Source organism: Paroedura picta, chromosome 3, assembly GCF_049243985.1.
Source record: "Paroedura picta isolate Pp20150507F chromosome 3, Ppicta_v3.0, whole genome shotgun sequence".
Taxonomy (NCBI): Eukaryota; Metazoa; Chordata; class Lepidosauria; order Squamata; family Gekkonidae; genus Paroedura; species Paroedura picta.
The window spans coordinates 162,980,608-162,995,717 of NC_135371.1; positions in this window are offsets into that span (position 1 = coordinate 162,980,608).

Here is a 15,110-nt window from a genome sequence, read left to right on the forward strand (position 1 = left end):
TTACGCTCTCCCCCAGCAGTCTTTCTTCTCTATTAAGAAGAAGAGAAGAAGTGTCGTTTTTTATGCCCTTCTTACAGATACAGATGTTGTTTTTGTGATCGGGGTTAAACCCCCCCCCCCAATGTATCTTTTTAATATTCCAGATCCTTCTTGGAATCTGGAGCTTAGAAGAAGAAGAAGAAGAAGAAGAAGAAGAAGAAGAAGAAGAAGAAGAAGAAGAAGAAGAAGAAGAAGAAGAAGAAGAAGAAGAGTTGGTTCTTATTTTCAGTTGCATGTCTGAATGCACCCAGAGTCTGGGTCCAATTTACCTGAGATTAGCTTCCCCGTTTCCTCTCCTCTCCCTGCGTCTGCTCCCCCCACTGTCCTTTGGGGAAAGGATCATAGCTCAGCAATAGATCATGTTCTTGGCTTGCAAGAGCTTCAAGAATCAATCCCTGGCTTCTCCAGTTAAGAGAATCTCAGTTAGCCAAATTTGGATTGGGAAGTGTCCTGCAACTCAGGATTTAGAAGAAGAAGAAGAAGAAGAAGAAGAAGAAGAAGAAGAAGAAGAAGAGTTAGTTCTTATATGACGCTTTTCCCTACCCGAAGGAGGCTCAAAGCGGCTTACAGTCGCCTTCCCTTTCTTCTCCCCACAACAGACACCCTGTGAGGTGGGTGAGGCTGAGAGAGCCCTGATATCACTGCTTGGTCAGAACAGTTTTATCAGTGCTGTGACAAGCCCAAGGTCACCCAGCTGACTGCATGTGGGGGAGCGCAGAATCGAACCTGGCATGCCAGATTAGAAGTCCGCACTCCTAACCACTACACCAAACTGGCTCTCAAGGTTTTTCAGACTTTCCCGATCTGTCCCATCCCAGAAAGAAGAAAAATATCGGTGGGGGAGAGTCTTTGACACTGTGCTTGCACACGGGAGGGCCATTTTCTTGGGCTGCACCCAGGGCTCCTCTAGAAAACACGTCACCTGTATTAGTCCTGTATTCAAAATGGAATAATGTTCCAGAAAAAGTCAGACCCACAGTCCTTCCTAACGCCACTCAGTCATGTTATCACTTTGCCCAGTAAAACTCTGATCCATCAAGTAAGCAAGCCTGGGGAGGAGTGTGAAAGACAAGTAGATTCCAATTTCTGCCATGCCTTGCCTAAGGTTGCCTTATCCCTCCTGGCCACCAGCAGTGAATGGAGTGGGTAGGGTTGCCAAATCCAGGTTCAGAAACTCCTGGAGATTTGAAGATGGGGCCTGGGGAAGACAGAGACCTCAGCAGGGTACAATGTCAAAGAGTCCATCATCCAAAGCATCCATTTTATCCCAGGGAATTGATCTGTGTAGTCTGGAGGTGAATTGGTATTCCAGGGTATCCCCAGGTTCCACCTGGAGGCTGGCATCCCTAGCTCTGCTCCCCAAAACCACCAGATTCTGTCTTAGATATGCTAGTCCCCAGGTGGGACCTGGGGATCCCCTGCAATTGCAGCTCATCTCCAAACTACAGAGATCAGTTCCCCTTGAGAAAATGGCTGCTTGGGAGGGTAAGCTCCACTGAGGTCCCGCCCTACCCCATATCCCGCCCACTCCTAGCTCCGCCCCCAAAGTCTCCAGGCATTTCCCAACCCAGAGCTGGCAACTCTGCTCTGTCTTGGCAGCATCCCATCCAACTCCATCCAACTTCCATCGTCAGGGCTCTGCAGCCATTTTCCCTAGAAGAACAAAAAGTACAAAACTTTAAAATCACATTTGCTTCTCACAGGCTTCCCTACAGCTGCAATCCTACCATCATTAGTCCAAGATCTGTGCAAGTCTTTTTTCTCCTGACGCACAAAAGGTCCAGCTGATTTGTTCTGCGCCCCCCACTGGCCGGAGGCTGGAACTGATGGTTCCTAATTGTTGGGCCACCCTATTGTGTAAAGAAGAGAAGAATTGTGTTTGAAGAGAGGAATTTGAGCCGGATATGGAGAGGGTGGCAAGAGAAGAAACTGATGGAACTGGGGACTGCATCTAGGGCAGCAGGCCCAGTATGCTCCCTCCGACTCCGCTAATGAGTACCGAGTCGGCCAGACAGCATAATTTATGCCCGCCAGGCACCCCATGCAGCCTGTTCCCCAGATCTATTATTCATGCTGCCGCCACCTTCTTAAAATCATTTCTGGGCCCATCCTACGGAGGACACGTCCACCACGTCCCTCAGAGGCTGCTTGTATTAATCTGCTAATGAGCCTCTCTCTAGGGGGTACTGAGGACCAAAGGAAATGAGCAGGTCTTAATTTGCACCAAAGCTCACCAAGGTTTTGGGCCTAAGCTACATTCAGAGCCAGGCCTCCACTTGTGTAGCGGGATATTAAAGCATTTGAATTGGTTCGATCTTCTGCCTTTCTCCCCAGACATATTTAATTTTATTCCACTGGGGATAACTGGGATATAAAAACGGAGTCTTTGTAGCCCTCAAATAAGGTTGATGACTACCAGCGAGGGGTAGGATGAAGAGCTGGTCCTTATCCAAAGGAATAACACACCTGAACCAATAGGTAGGGCCTTTTTAAAACAATACCAGTCACATTTACAGCTGGAACATGTTGTTAAATACCATTTAGGAGCTTGATTGTTTATTTATTTTACTTTGACAGTACATGCCAGATGGAAATTTGATTTTATTTTTTTCAAACACACTACTAACCTTTGTTTCAAGACGATTCACTGCAGGATTTCTTTTTTAATCATGCAAAATCCTACAAAATATTAAAATAAAACCAAAGCTTAGTAAAATATGCCAAACCCTAGCTAGTTTTTAAAATATGTATATTACTCATAAGTTATCGGCTGCCAGCCTCCAAGCAGGTCCTGGCGATCTTCAGGATTTATAACCGTTCTCTAGACAACAGAGATGAGTTCCCCAGAATAAAAATGACAGTTTTGGAGAGTACAACAAAAATTGAGTCCAATAGCTACTTGCTGTGCTACTTTAGACCAACACATCTACACACTTGAATCTGTGGACATTATGGCCTTATAGCAGGGGTAGTCAAACTGCGGCCCTCCAGATGTCCATGGACTACAATTCCCAGAAGCCCCTGCCAGCATTCGCTGGCAGGGGCTTCTGGGAATTGTGGTCCATGGACATCTGGAGGGCCGCAGTTTGACTACCCCTGCCTTACAGCTTCAAATTCCACCCACCTTGACTTCACTAACAAACCTTCAGGAATTTCCTCTCCCAGAGCAGACAATCTTGCTAGATTTGCCAGCTCTGGGTTGGAAGATTTTGGGGGAGGGGCCTGAGGAGGCCGCGTTTGGAGAGGGGAGGGACTTCAGTGAAGTATAATGCCATAGAGAGTTCACGTTCCAGAGTAGCCATTTTCTCCAGGGGAACTGAACTCTGTTGCCTAGATATGAGTTCTAATCCCAAGAGTGCCCAGCTACCACCTGGAGTTCAGCTACCCTATAATCAGAGTCCCTCACAGATGGGTGACAGATCTATAAAACTCACTAAGAAGAATGTCTTGTGGAACAACCTTCCATAGACTAAGCAACCCGTAAAATAAAACAAAATGAGATTTGAAGCAGGGCTTAGAGATCTGGAGCCAAACATGATCTTCATGGGCTTACTGATGAAGAAAAGGTTGTTTCTTTAACCGAGCCAACGAATGGAAGAACCCCACTAGGGTTGCAAGCTTCAGATTAGGAAATACATGGCTATTTGGAAGAGCGAGCCAGGGGAGGACAAAGTTTGGGGAGGAGAGGATGCCTGAGTCCACCTTATAGGAACCATTTTCTTCAGGGGCACGATCTCTATAGTTTGGAAATCAGTAGTAATTCTGGGAGATCTCCAGGGCACACATAGAGGTTGCCAACCCTAGGAAGAGGTTGTATTACAAGATTAAAATGAGCTCCCAGGAGAACATCAAGGCCCTGAATGGAACTAGCACAGTTCCACAGGGCCTGTGGGACAGAGCTCTTCTGCCAGGCCTACGGTTGAAGAATATGGAAAACATCATATGGGTATCTTCTGCTGATACGTTATATCTCATTGATTCTTCCTTCGAGAGAGAAACCCACCAGGGGTGGGCTATAAGTCGAATCATAATCAAATGACTAAGTGATTAATTGATTACTTAATTAATTTAAGAAGTGAAAGGATTTCCAAGAGCAGAAGTACCAGTAAGAAAACCAGTACAGCATAATCATAGAATCATAGAATAATAGAGTTGGAAGGGACCTCCTGGGTCAATAGAAGAAGAAGAAGAGCTGGTCTTATATGCCGCTTTTCCCTACCCAAAGGAGGCTCAAAGCGGCTTACGGTTGCCTTCCCTTTCCTCCCCCCACAACAGACACCCTGTGGGGTGGGTGAGGCTGAGAGAGCCCTGACATTACTGCTTGGTCAGAACAGTTTTATCAGTGCCGTGGCGAGCCCAAGGTCACCCAGCTGGCTGCATGTGGGGGAGCGCAGAATCAAACCCGGCATGCCAGATTAGAAGTCCGCACTCCTAACCACGACACCAAGCTGGCTCTCAATACAATTTGCTGTGTGACGTTGGCCAGGTCTTTTTCTCTCTCAGCTCCCACCTCCCTCTCAGGCTTTCTGTGGAAGTGCAATAGGGAAGGGACAATCACATAATGTTGCCCTGAGCAACTCGGAGGAAGGACTGGGCAGACGGCGAGAAATTTGTGGTTTTATTCTGCTTATTCTGTTGACGGCTGTGGTAAGCAGGCACAGGAATGCAAGATGAAGATTTTGACTCAGCCATCATGAGGGAGAGCCCAGTCTTCTATCTCAGCATCCCAAAGAAAGTAGGATGAACTGAAGTCCTACAGAGGTCAAAGTGTCCTCAGGTGCGACTGTCCCACAGCAGAAGTGTTCCCCTATCCCGGTGTTCTTCTTTCCAACTCGGCCGCCCAAACCATCAACTTAATACAGAGAGAGGGGGCGGCCCGCCTCCCCGCCTTGTTTTTCCCCCCTAATTGAATGGTGTGGGACTGGCACCAGATGCTGCTCAGATGCTGGGTGCTGTGTTATGCTAAGCAAGTGTCTTCAAAGCCAGGCCTACATGGCACAAGCAAATTGGACAAGTCACCGGGTATCCACACGGGGCTCGCGGGCCTTTGTACAACCGCATCCGAACCGCTCGGCTGCTTCCTTTAATTTCCGTCAGGCGGGTGGCGAGAGACGAGATGAAACGCAGGCTCGTCGAGGGAGCGGCTTGTCCCTCAAGTCAAAACGGCTTGTTGTTTTTCCTGCTGAGGAGAACTTCGCGAGAATCGCTGGGTTTTCAGGGATGGCTCTGGGCAGCTGGTCTGGGACTGGGTTGGTGGAATTTCACTTCACCAAAGAACTTTCCGCACCAGGGAAAGGCGCCTCCTCGGTTACGAGGAGAGTGGGGCCTCAGCCGAGGAGGAGGCCTCGCACCATGAGGAATTGAATGGATCTTGTTCGTAATTTTCTGTGAATTCTTGGCCTCCTTGGACCCAATCAGGATGCATATGCTCACTCCCTCACGCTCTTGCCGAGAGACGGGGTTATAAAATTGCTAATGTATACCCAACTGCTGAGAGAAAGTTGAAACTCTGTGTAAAATATATTTGAAGAAGAAGAAGAAGAAGAGAAAAAGAAGAAGAGGAGGAGGAGAAGAAGAAGAAGAAGAAGAGGAGGAGGAGGAGGAGGAGGAGGAGGAGGAGAAGGAGAAGAAGAAGAAGAAGAAGAAGAAGAAGAAGAAGAGGAGGAGGAGGAGGAGGAGGAGGAGGAGGAGGAGGAGGAGGAGAAGAAGAAGAAGAAGAAGAAGAAGAAGAAGAAGAGGAGGAGGAGGAGGAGGAGGAGGAGGAGGAGGAGAAGAAGAAGAAGAAGAAGAAGAAGAAGGGGGTTCTCAATGTCAAAAAAGTTGATAAAGGCTGTCATAGAGCTCACCTGCTGAACTGTTGTTTTCTCCACATAAACTAATTTCTTTCATCTAGAGATAGGTTGTAATTCCAGGGGATTTCCTGGTACCAACTAGAGATTGGCCACCCTAGAAACACACCCCAATTACTAGGGAAATATGAAAGTCAGACATTTGCATGTATTTTTCTTCATGGTCCAGTCTGGACTCATTACCAAATTCTGTGCTTGGGGTGTACTTGTGCAGATTCACAGCAAAGGAAAAGCACCGTTTAGGATTAATCTAGACCAGGGGTAGTCAAACTGCGGCCCTCCAGATGTCCATGGACTACAATTCCAGCAAATGCTGGCAGGGGCTCATGGGAATTGTAGTCTATGAACATCTGGAGGACCACAGGTTGGCTACCCCTGGTCTAGACAGCTCCCATTCAGAATCAGGGGCACATTTACTACCGATCTTCTCGTTTCAAACGTTCAGGCTGCACTGTTTGCCGTTGCTCCGTGTGGCTAATATTTGGCAGGACCAAGAGAAGTTCAGTTCAGATTTTATTACAATTCGTTCAGACCAAGTTAGATCCAAGAGAAATGCTCTCTCTGCCTTTCTCCTCAGAACTCTTCCCAGGAGTGCATCAAGCTGAACTAAAAGAAAAGTGACATCTGTATTCACCTCAGGGCAGAACTGCAGCAGAGCTGTGATTTTTGTTCCCTGACAATTGTCTTTTGCTGAAGGCAATACCTGGGCCTGCACTTTAAGGAGGGAGACTCCTGCATAGGGATGGTAGAGGAGCGATTCTACTTCCCTTCCTTTGTACCTTCCTTTTAGGCTGGCCAGGGGTCTATTTTTTGCACTTTTGAAATGGTTGGGTTTTGATTCACTTTCCATCATGCCAATATAGAAATTTCGTGTCTTTTTTTTAGGCTGGCCGGAGGTCTTCTTATGCAGAGGGCGGTCCTTTTGAAATAGCTGGATTTGATTCCATTTCAGTTATATATACATTTACATCTAGGCATGTAAATTAGTATATATAAAAATATTTTCCTCTCCACACACCCCTCCCAAAAAATCCCTCTTTTTCTATAGCCACTCCCCCTCCCCCCTCCAAGAATCCATTCACTACTCAAACGGCTTTTACTTTTTAAAAAAATTAAAAAGTGCCTTGAGAATCTGAGTTCGGTGCAAAAGGAGATTAAAAGTTTTAAAATTTAAAAAGACACTAGCTGGAGAAAATGTATAGTACTCACACACACCCCTGCACCCCAATAGAGCAGCTTGAAGAGAAAGCAAAGGGCAAGAAAGGAGCACGTCTTTTCTCCTCACGCTGGCATCCTTTATATTTTTATGTTATAACCTATATATTCACTTGAAGGGAAAATGACCCTGAATTTTACCTATTTATTTTACTTCATTTATACCCTGCCTTTCTCCCCAATGGAGACCTAAGACAGCTAAGATTGTATGTTTTTTTCTCTCCTCCCTTTTCTCCTTGTGAGGTAAGTTAGGTTGAGAATGTGTAATGTAAGACAACCACCTAAAATATTTTATATACAAAACGCAGTGTATGGAGATTTTTATTACTGGAAGTACTTGTATGAAAATATAAGATAATTCCTAGCCCCATTGGTAGACCTCCTGGAGGCACCTGAGTTTTGGCCACAAAGGGACACAGAGTGCTGGACTAAATGGGCCGCTGGCCAGATTCAATATGGCCTCTCTTATGTTCTTAGTTTTTCCTTTTTCTTGACAATACAATTGAGGGTGAGGGACAGCTATTTTTCCTTTCAGGTCAAAAACAGTATGTTTAATTTTTTTTAAATATTGAAGATGAGCACATCACAAAACTACACATACCCTAAGGCTGTACATTGTGAGTTCTGCCATTAGTGTGAGGTAACACTTCTAAGTGTCTTGATGTTATTTATGTGTGACCATGAACCTGGAGATCAATGTTAATGCAGAACTGAAAGGAGAACGGAAGTCTTTGTAATGTGAAGCAGCTTGCAGGATTTACATTCGCATTACAAATTGATTTTAAGTTTTTTTTTAAAGCCCTTTAAAACTTAGGTGTGAAAAAGTCTTCAGAGCCCAATGCAGCTTTATAGTTTTGATGGAAGATCCCGTTTTTAAAAGACAGCGGTCGGGCAAGGTCCTATACCCACTCCCTGAATGAAATCGGGCCCAGAGTTATGATACTCCATCTGCCACTCCCAACTTGGTGTCGTGGTTAGGAGTGCAGACTTCTAATCTGGCAAGCCGGGTTCAATTCTGCACTCCCCCACATGCAACCAGCTGGGTGACCTTGGGCTCGCCACGGCACTGATAAAACTGTTCTGACCAAGCAGTGATATCAGGGCTCTCTCAGCCTCACCCACCCCACAGGGTGTCTGTTGTGGGGAGAGGAAAGGGAAGGCGATTGTAAACCGCTTTGAGACTCCTTCGGGTAGAGAAAAGTGGCATATAAGAACCAACTCTTCTTCTTCTTCTTCTTCTAAAAAATAAATATAGATTGTATCTAGGAGTTGCCAATTACTGAACCCTACTACAGAGTGAAGAAGAAAAAAACACTACATATGACCCAATGACCCCCTTCCTCGCAAAATTCACACTCTAATACACACAGAAGGTGCAATTTGCATCAGGAACCTAACAGGGAAATTCATTCATTCGTTCGTTCGTTCATTCATTCATTCATTCATTCATTCATTCATTCATTCATATTTAGATTTTTATATCGCCACTCACAAGAAGCTGTCTCGTGGCGGTTTACAATATAAAACCGATAAAAATTACAATCTAAAACCCAATAAAAAAACCCTTGAACGATAAAATCAAATAGAAAAAGAAAAGTAGGTGGCGGCGTAATCATCCCCAAAACCTCTTAATGAGTCAATAGCTGATCCAGCCAAGGGCCTGAAAAGATGACCCTATTAATCCAGGGGGCTGGATCGATACAAATAAAGTAGGGCGGGATCCAAAGAGTGACAACTCCGGTCATGGCCCTGGCCTCAACCACACACCTGGTGGAAGAGCTCCGTCTTACAGCCCCTGCGGAACCCAGGAAGCTCCATTAGGGCCCTTAGCTCTCCCGGGAGCTCATTCCACCAGGTTGGGGCCAAGGCCCAAAAGGCTCTGACCCTGGTCAAGGCCACGCACATATCTCGGGACCCCAGGTCAACCAGCAAATTTGTACCTGCAGAGAAAACAGCTCTGCAGGGGCCATAAGTAGATAAGCTGTCCCTCAGGTAAGTGGGGGAATTAAACATTTTCCTAGTCAGCATTCTTCCCGACTGTGCCACACAACCATGTTTCCTATCTGTACTCCCAGAACTCCTGAATGCATTGTTTTTAAGGAAATAACACAAAGAACTCTGAGAGAATGAAGAGGAAGAAGAGCTGTTGTTTTTTTTATCACCCACTATTCATGACTTGAAGGCATGCCAAAGCAGCTTACAAATACTTTCCCCTTCCTCTCCCCACGCATGCTGTGAGGAAGGTGGGGTTGAGAGAGCTATGAGAGAACTGCTCTGCGAGAACCCGCCACGAGCCGCAAGGGAGTGGCGGGATATAAATATAAATATAACAACAACAACAACAACAACAACAACAACTCTAAAAGAACAGTTACTGGCCCAAAGTCACCCAGCTGGCTACATGTTCGCCAGAATAGAGTCTGCCACTTTTAACTCCTGCACCATGCTGGCCATAACTTTTTCTGTCTATAAAGACCCTGTAACTAGAGTGGAAATCAACAGGTTAAAGCTTTTCCCAGTATAGAGATATGATGCAAAAGCTGCATTTCTTAAACTTCTGCCGGTTGGGCAATCACTCTCTTCTTAAAACCGATCTAGGCTTGACTCGAGAAAACAGGGAACTCGTTGGTGTCAGGGTCACCCCAAAGCTGGGGGGTGGGGGACCCATGGCAAGGCCCAGCAGTGGAAGAGGGGCTGTGAGAAGGGAGGGCAGAGGGAAAGCTTTGTGTTGCCAGTTCAAAGTGTTGTTTGCACTTCAAAGGGCCCAGCTGGGGTAATGCAGGGAGCCAGGAAATGAGGTGGAGCAATTAACAAATGGGTTGCAATGGGGTACATTAAAGAGTGCTCTCAGGTAGTTACAACAGAGGGGATTGCAAGACACTGGTACAAACATACAGCTTAAGGGTGCCTAATACATGCATGGGCAATTGAACAGGTGTGGAGAATGCATGCACCCATAGATGCCTGCTGCAGGAAGGGAGTGAAGAAATAAAAGGAGCAACATCTTTGCCCGCTGTGAGACATCTATGTTTTCCAGCTTCCGGTCTTTGGTACCATTATAAAGACTGGTAGGCCAGGGGCATGAGCTCCTAGCCGGTGCCTTCTATCAAGCCAACCGGTAAATCAAGGATTGCTCTGAGGAGTACTTGTTTTGTTTGATGTGCATGGGTTTATTTACATATTTTTCTTGCAAGCCACTTGGGGGCCTTTTGGGAGAAAAAGAGGGCTATAAATGCCTACATGAATACATATTGGTACCCTAATATTTATTTATTCTTTAAATTTCTATTCCATCCTCTCTTGGATGACTCAGGGCAGACGACAACATATTTATAAAACGATATAAAACTCAATCTAAAACCAGATTGAAATTTTAAAATTTCAGAACTGAGTTAAATTCTTAACATTGCCCACGAAAATCTTCGACAGGCATTGAGGAGGATGTGATGTCAAAGAATCACAGAACAATAGAGTTGGAAGGGACCTCCTGGGTCATCTAGTCCAACCCCCTGCACTATGCAGGACACTCACATCCCTATCACTCATCCACTGTAACCTGCCACCCCCTTGAGCCTTCACAGAATCAGCCTCTCCATCAGACGGCTATCCATTCCCAAAGATGGAGAACCTACCACTTCCCAAGGAAGCCTGTTCCACTGAGAAACCACTCTAACTGTCAGGAACTTCTTCCGGATGTTTAAACAGAATTTCTTTTGAATTAATTTCATCCCAATTCCTCAGAGAACAGACTGGCAGATGCAAATGCAAGTGGAGAGGTCTAACAGATCTGATGCTAGCTTTGGCCAAGCCTCGACCATAAGACAGCTCTGCAGAACTGTTGTAGGCCCTGCAGGGCTGAAGCCAAGGCCAACATTGTTTATTATTTATCATATGGCATGTGTACTATAGCCAGGAGATTTTAGGATTGTCTGGCAGCCAGGCAAGACACCTACAAAGGTGACTTGGCATTGCTGGCTCCACATCATGATTCTAGTGCTGATGGGAGGTCTCCCATCTAAATATTATCCAGGGTTGATCCTGCTTAGCATCCAAGATTTGCTGCATTAGGGCATGCTTGAGCCATCCAGGTCAGGAGGCCATGGGCATACTAGCACACGCCCTTAAATTGTCTTGATAGGGGAGCTCTTTTGTAATTATCCCTCCCTCCCGATGTAGACCAGCTGGTCTTAGAGAAGGAAGAGTTGTTTTTTATTCCCTGATTTTCATTGCCGGAAGAAATCTCAAAGCAGCTTACAATCACTTTCCCTTCCTCTTCACACCACAGGCACCCTGGGAGGGAGGTGGGGCTGAGAGAGCCCTGGTAGGACTGCTGTGTGAGAACTGCACTATCAGGACTGTGACTGGCCCAAGGTCACCCAGCTGGATGCATATGGAGGACCGGGGAATCAAACCCAGCTCGGCAGATTAGAAGCTGCCACTCTTAACCGCAACGCCAAGCTGGCTCACCACTCTTCTCCCAGGAACAAAATATCAAGGGTCTCAGAAGCAGGATGGAAATCAGCAGAAATCACCTTTCGCTCTTCAGGGAACAGAAGGGCTCTTAAGCTTTTCTTGGCTGCATAATTAGATACAGGCCGCCGTGTTTGGAAAGCATACTCTCCCCAGCCGTTTCTGCTGAAGGGGGGCATTTAGTTCCAGAACTAAACCCCCCAAATAATCTCCTCTTTCGTGCATCTGAAGAAGTGAGCCCTGCCTTGTGAAAGCTCATGCTGAAAATAAACCTTGAGGTGCCGCTGGACCGTAGTTTTATTTTGCTACAGCAAGACTCATGCAGCCCCCCACCCACCCACTCACCCGCAGCTCCCAGCCCAGAGCAGTTCCTTTCATCAAGGCAACTCCATAGCCATGGTTCAAAGTGCTCTTTGATATGCTGGCAGAAACTAAATTCTATTTAACACGGAGCTGCCGCTGGTGAATCATCCAGAAGGAACTGAGGGTCGGAATGCCTGGGTACCTCATCCTTAACACTTTACCACCATTTTACAGCGCATGTGTCCCCTGAGCATCAGAGATGCGCCGGTTAGTTCCTACTGGTTAGCTCCAACAATGTATCAGTTGTGGGGTGAAAGTGCATACCTGATTCATAATGGATCTTCTTCAGGGTGAATTGCAGATCCCCACATGCATAAATATTCATAAACAAACCAAAATTTACAGCCAGGAAAGTTGAAGAAAAGTCTATACTACACAGAGGTGCCAATAAATGTCCTGGGTCTATATTGTGATGGACAGAATTCATGGTCACCAGGGAGATACCTTTCTGTAAACCTTTCCTGGACTGTTTCTGCACCAGAGGCTTCGCTCTGGGCTGCAAGCTGGAGTTTGAGGCCAGGGCAGGTTGTCCCGCCTCTTCCTGCTCCTGCATGGGGGAGCATTTGGCCCGGTGCACCTCATCCATCCCAGATTTGTGCTCTTGCACAAGAGCTGGGGCAGCGAAGTTTCCAGTGCGGAAACGGTCTTGGACTGAAGGAGAATCTCTTTGTGTGGCTGTGTACACAGCAAAAGAAGGTCACAATGAAGTCATTGGGTTTGGGAGGGTATTATTCTGTTTAGGATTACATTGGAAAGATACCATTTTGTTGGGAACGAAGAGACTCCATAAATAAGTAAATTACAGCAGCCTCCTGTCAATTGATCAATTAACCAACTGAACAAATCAAATAACTGAGCCCAAAGCAAAATCCCAGCATGTGCTATTATTATCCATTACTGCCACGAGGACCAAAAGGAAGCAAATGAAATACTCCATGAATTCAGTGCTGCACGTAAACAAAAACTGACCAAAGCAATTGCAGATTTGGATTTCAGGCATTCCAGTAGGAAACCCTGGACCCTGTTGGGGGAAAAAAACTTGGTGCAAGACCACCAGTGTTCCAAGGAAATCTGAAGGTAACATCAAGCCAGGTAGTTTCTCAACTGGTATCCCTATCCAGAACTCTGGAGGAATGAGATTTTACAATCAGGATAAAAAAAAAGAATTCCAGATTTTGGAATGCATCTGCCCTAAAGACTTTGAGATGATTGGGGATTTCAGTACCGATGAGATTTCCAAGGCACTGAAAGATATCAAGAGTGGGAAGGCACCAGGCTTTGACTGCATCATAATGAGTTCCTGATCAACAATGGCATGTTCACTAAGCACTGGCTCACAAAGTTTCTCAATGACATCATAAGAACAGGGAGATTCCCAGGGGACTTCAAGAAAGCAAAGATAGTTGCTATTCTGAAATGTGAAAACCCAAAACATCTGGCAGAAAGTTGCAGAACTACTTCCCTTTGAGCTCTTGTTATAAAGAGAGGCTAATCCTGAACAAAATAAGTGACATAATTAATGAACATGTCCCTATAGAGCTAGCAAGATTAAGACTCTATTGTAGCTCAGCTTAACTTTACATGAGGAAGACTAAGTGTCTTAAGACCTCATAAATTTTTGTGGATCTGACTGCCACATGGCACTGGAAAGATGGTCTGTATAAGTTTTTAGAAGTTTCCCCCCTACAAAACTTTATTTCAATTCCTAACTCACATGCTGAGTGATAGAACTTTCCAAGGAATTATGTTTAAATGGAGCAAAATACCAGGACCCAAATGCAATTGTGATGCAGTTTATTGAACTATTTTCTATCACAGGAGCAGGAACATTCCAGGAGAATGAGACAGAGATCTTTGAACTCTCCCCACCTACAGTTGCATAGATTCAAAATGCAGATATTAGTATTTAAGGAGGTTGCCCTTAAACACATGTTGTATCAACTTGGTTCCATATTTTATATTATTACTAGGGGCTGAGCCCCTTGCATTCAGGAATACAACAGTGCTAGATTCGGGGAGTAGGGTGGAAGAATTCTGTGGATGGCCTCTCCCTCCCCGCAGGACCTGGAAAGGCTGCAGGAAGCTGTTAGGGAACTCACCTGCAGGGGCAACTCTCATGCGGCAGGGATCTGCAGCCACCAAGCCTCGGAGGGAAGTAACCAATGAATTGTTCCCAGTACGGACCAGTCAGGTTCTTTGGTAGGCTTGTCCAAGAATATATATTAATTGTGTTCTGTTGTTAAAGTGTTTGGTGTTTCTGGCTGGTGTTTGGAGTTGTTTGGAGCTGACTGTTTTCAAAGAGATGTGTCTGTATCTACGGAACCCGCAAATTTACTAACCACTGAGGTCCGTTCTGCTTAGCATATCGCTATCAGTTTTCTCCTCCCCGGTTTGTCCATGATATTGCAGAACTTGAAAAGAGGAGCATGCCGGTACATTCCGGTTGTCACTCTGCTAGGCAGAACAAGCTTAAAGGTCACATCCATGGGTACTGTTGGAGAGGGAAGAGAGGTGAAGCCCAAAAAAGAAAAGACAAGGAGACACCCCCCCCCCTCCCTGGCAGAGGTTTCTGCCAATTCCTCCCACCCACTAGGCATTGCCTGACCTAGCTGCTCTCCCACCGTAGCATACCACCTGGATCTCTCCATCTCTGTCTCAGCCCAGTGACCGCAGTCTGGCATTATCATGAGCTGGTCTGTCTTCAGGTGGCCCAGTGAGCAAATACCTGGTGCAGAAAACTGGTTTCGAAGTTTGGTATGCCACGGACAGGGCCTGGTATTCCTTTGGACCTCGAGAAGTTAAATGAGAGAAAAGCTAAATTCACTTTTCAGCAAACCCAGAAGGAGAGTCCTTTCAGTGAATGGTTGAACTGGAATTTATGAGTATGCTGAACTGCATGAACTGGAACTGAAAGAGAACACAGGTTTAGTCACTGTAGGTGCGGAATTGCTTGAGGCTGTTTGGTCCCTGATTGCAACTGGTGCAAAGGGTCATGTGTTTTACTTTGTGTAGTTTTGCACAGACATTTTGATGTGGGGTAAAAATTAAGTTAAATAAAAATACATAAAATAAAATAAATGTATCCCTTATATCAGTGGTCCTCAAGCTGGGGGTCGGGACCCCTTTGGGGGTCGAACAACCCTTTCACAGGGGTCGCGGCAGGGCAAGCAGCTG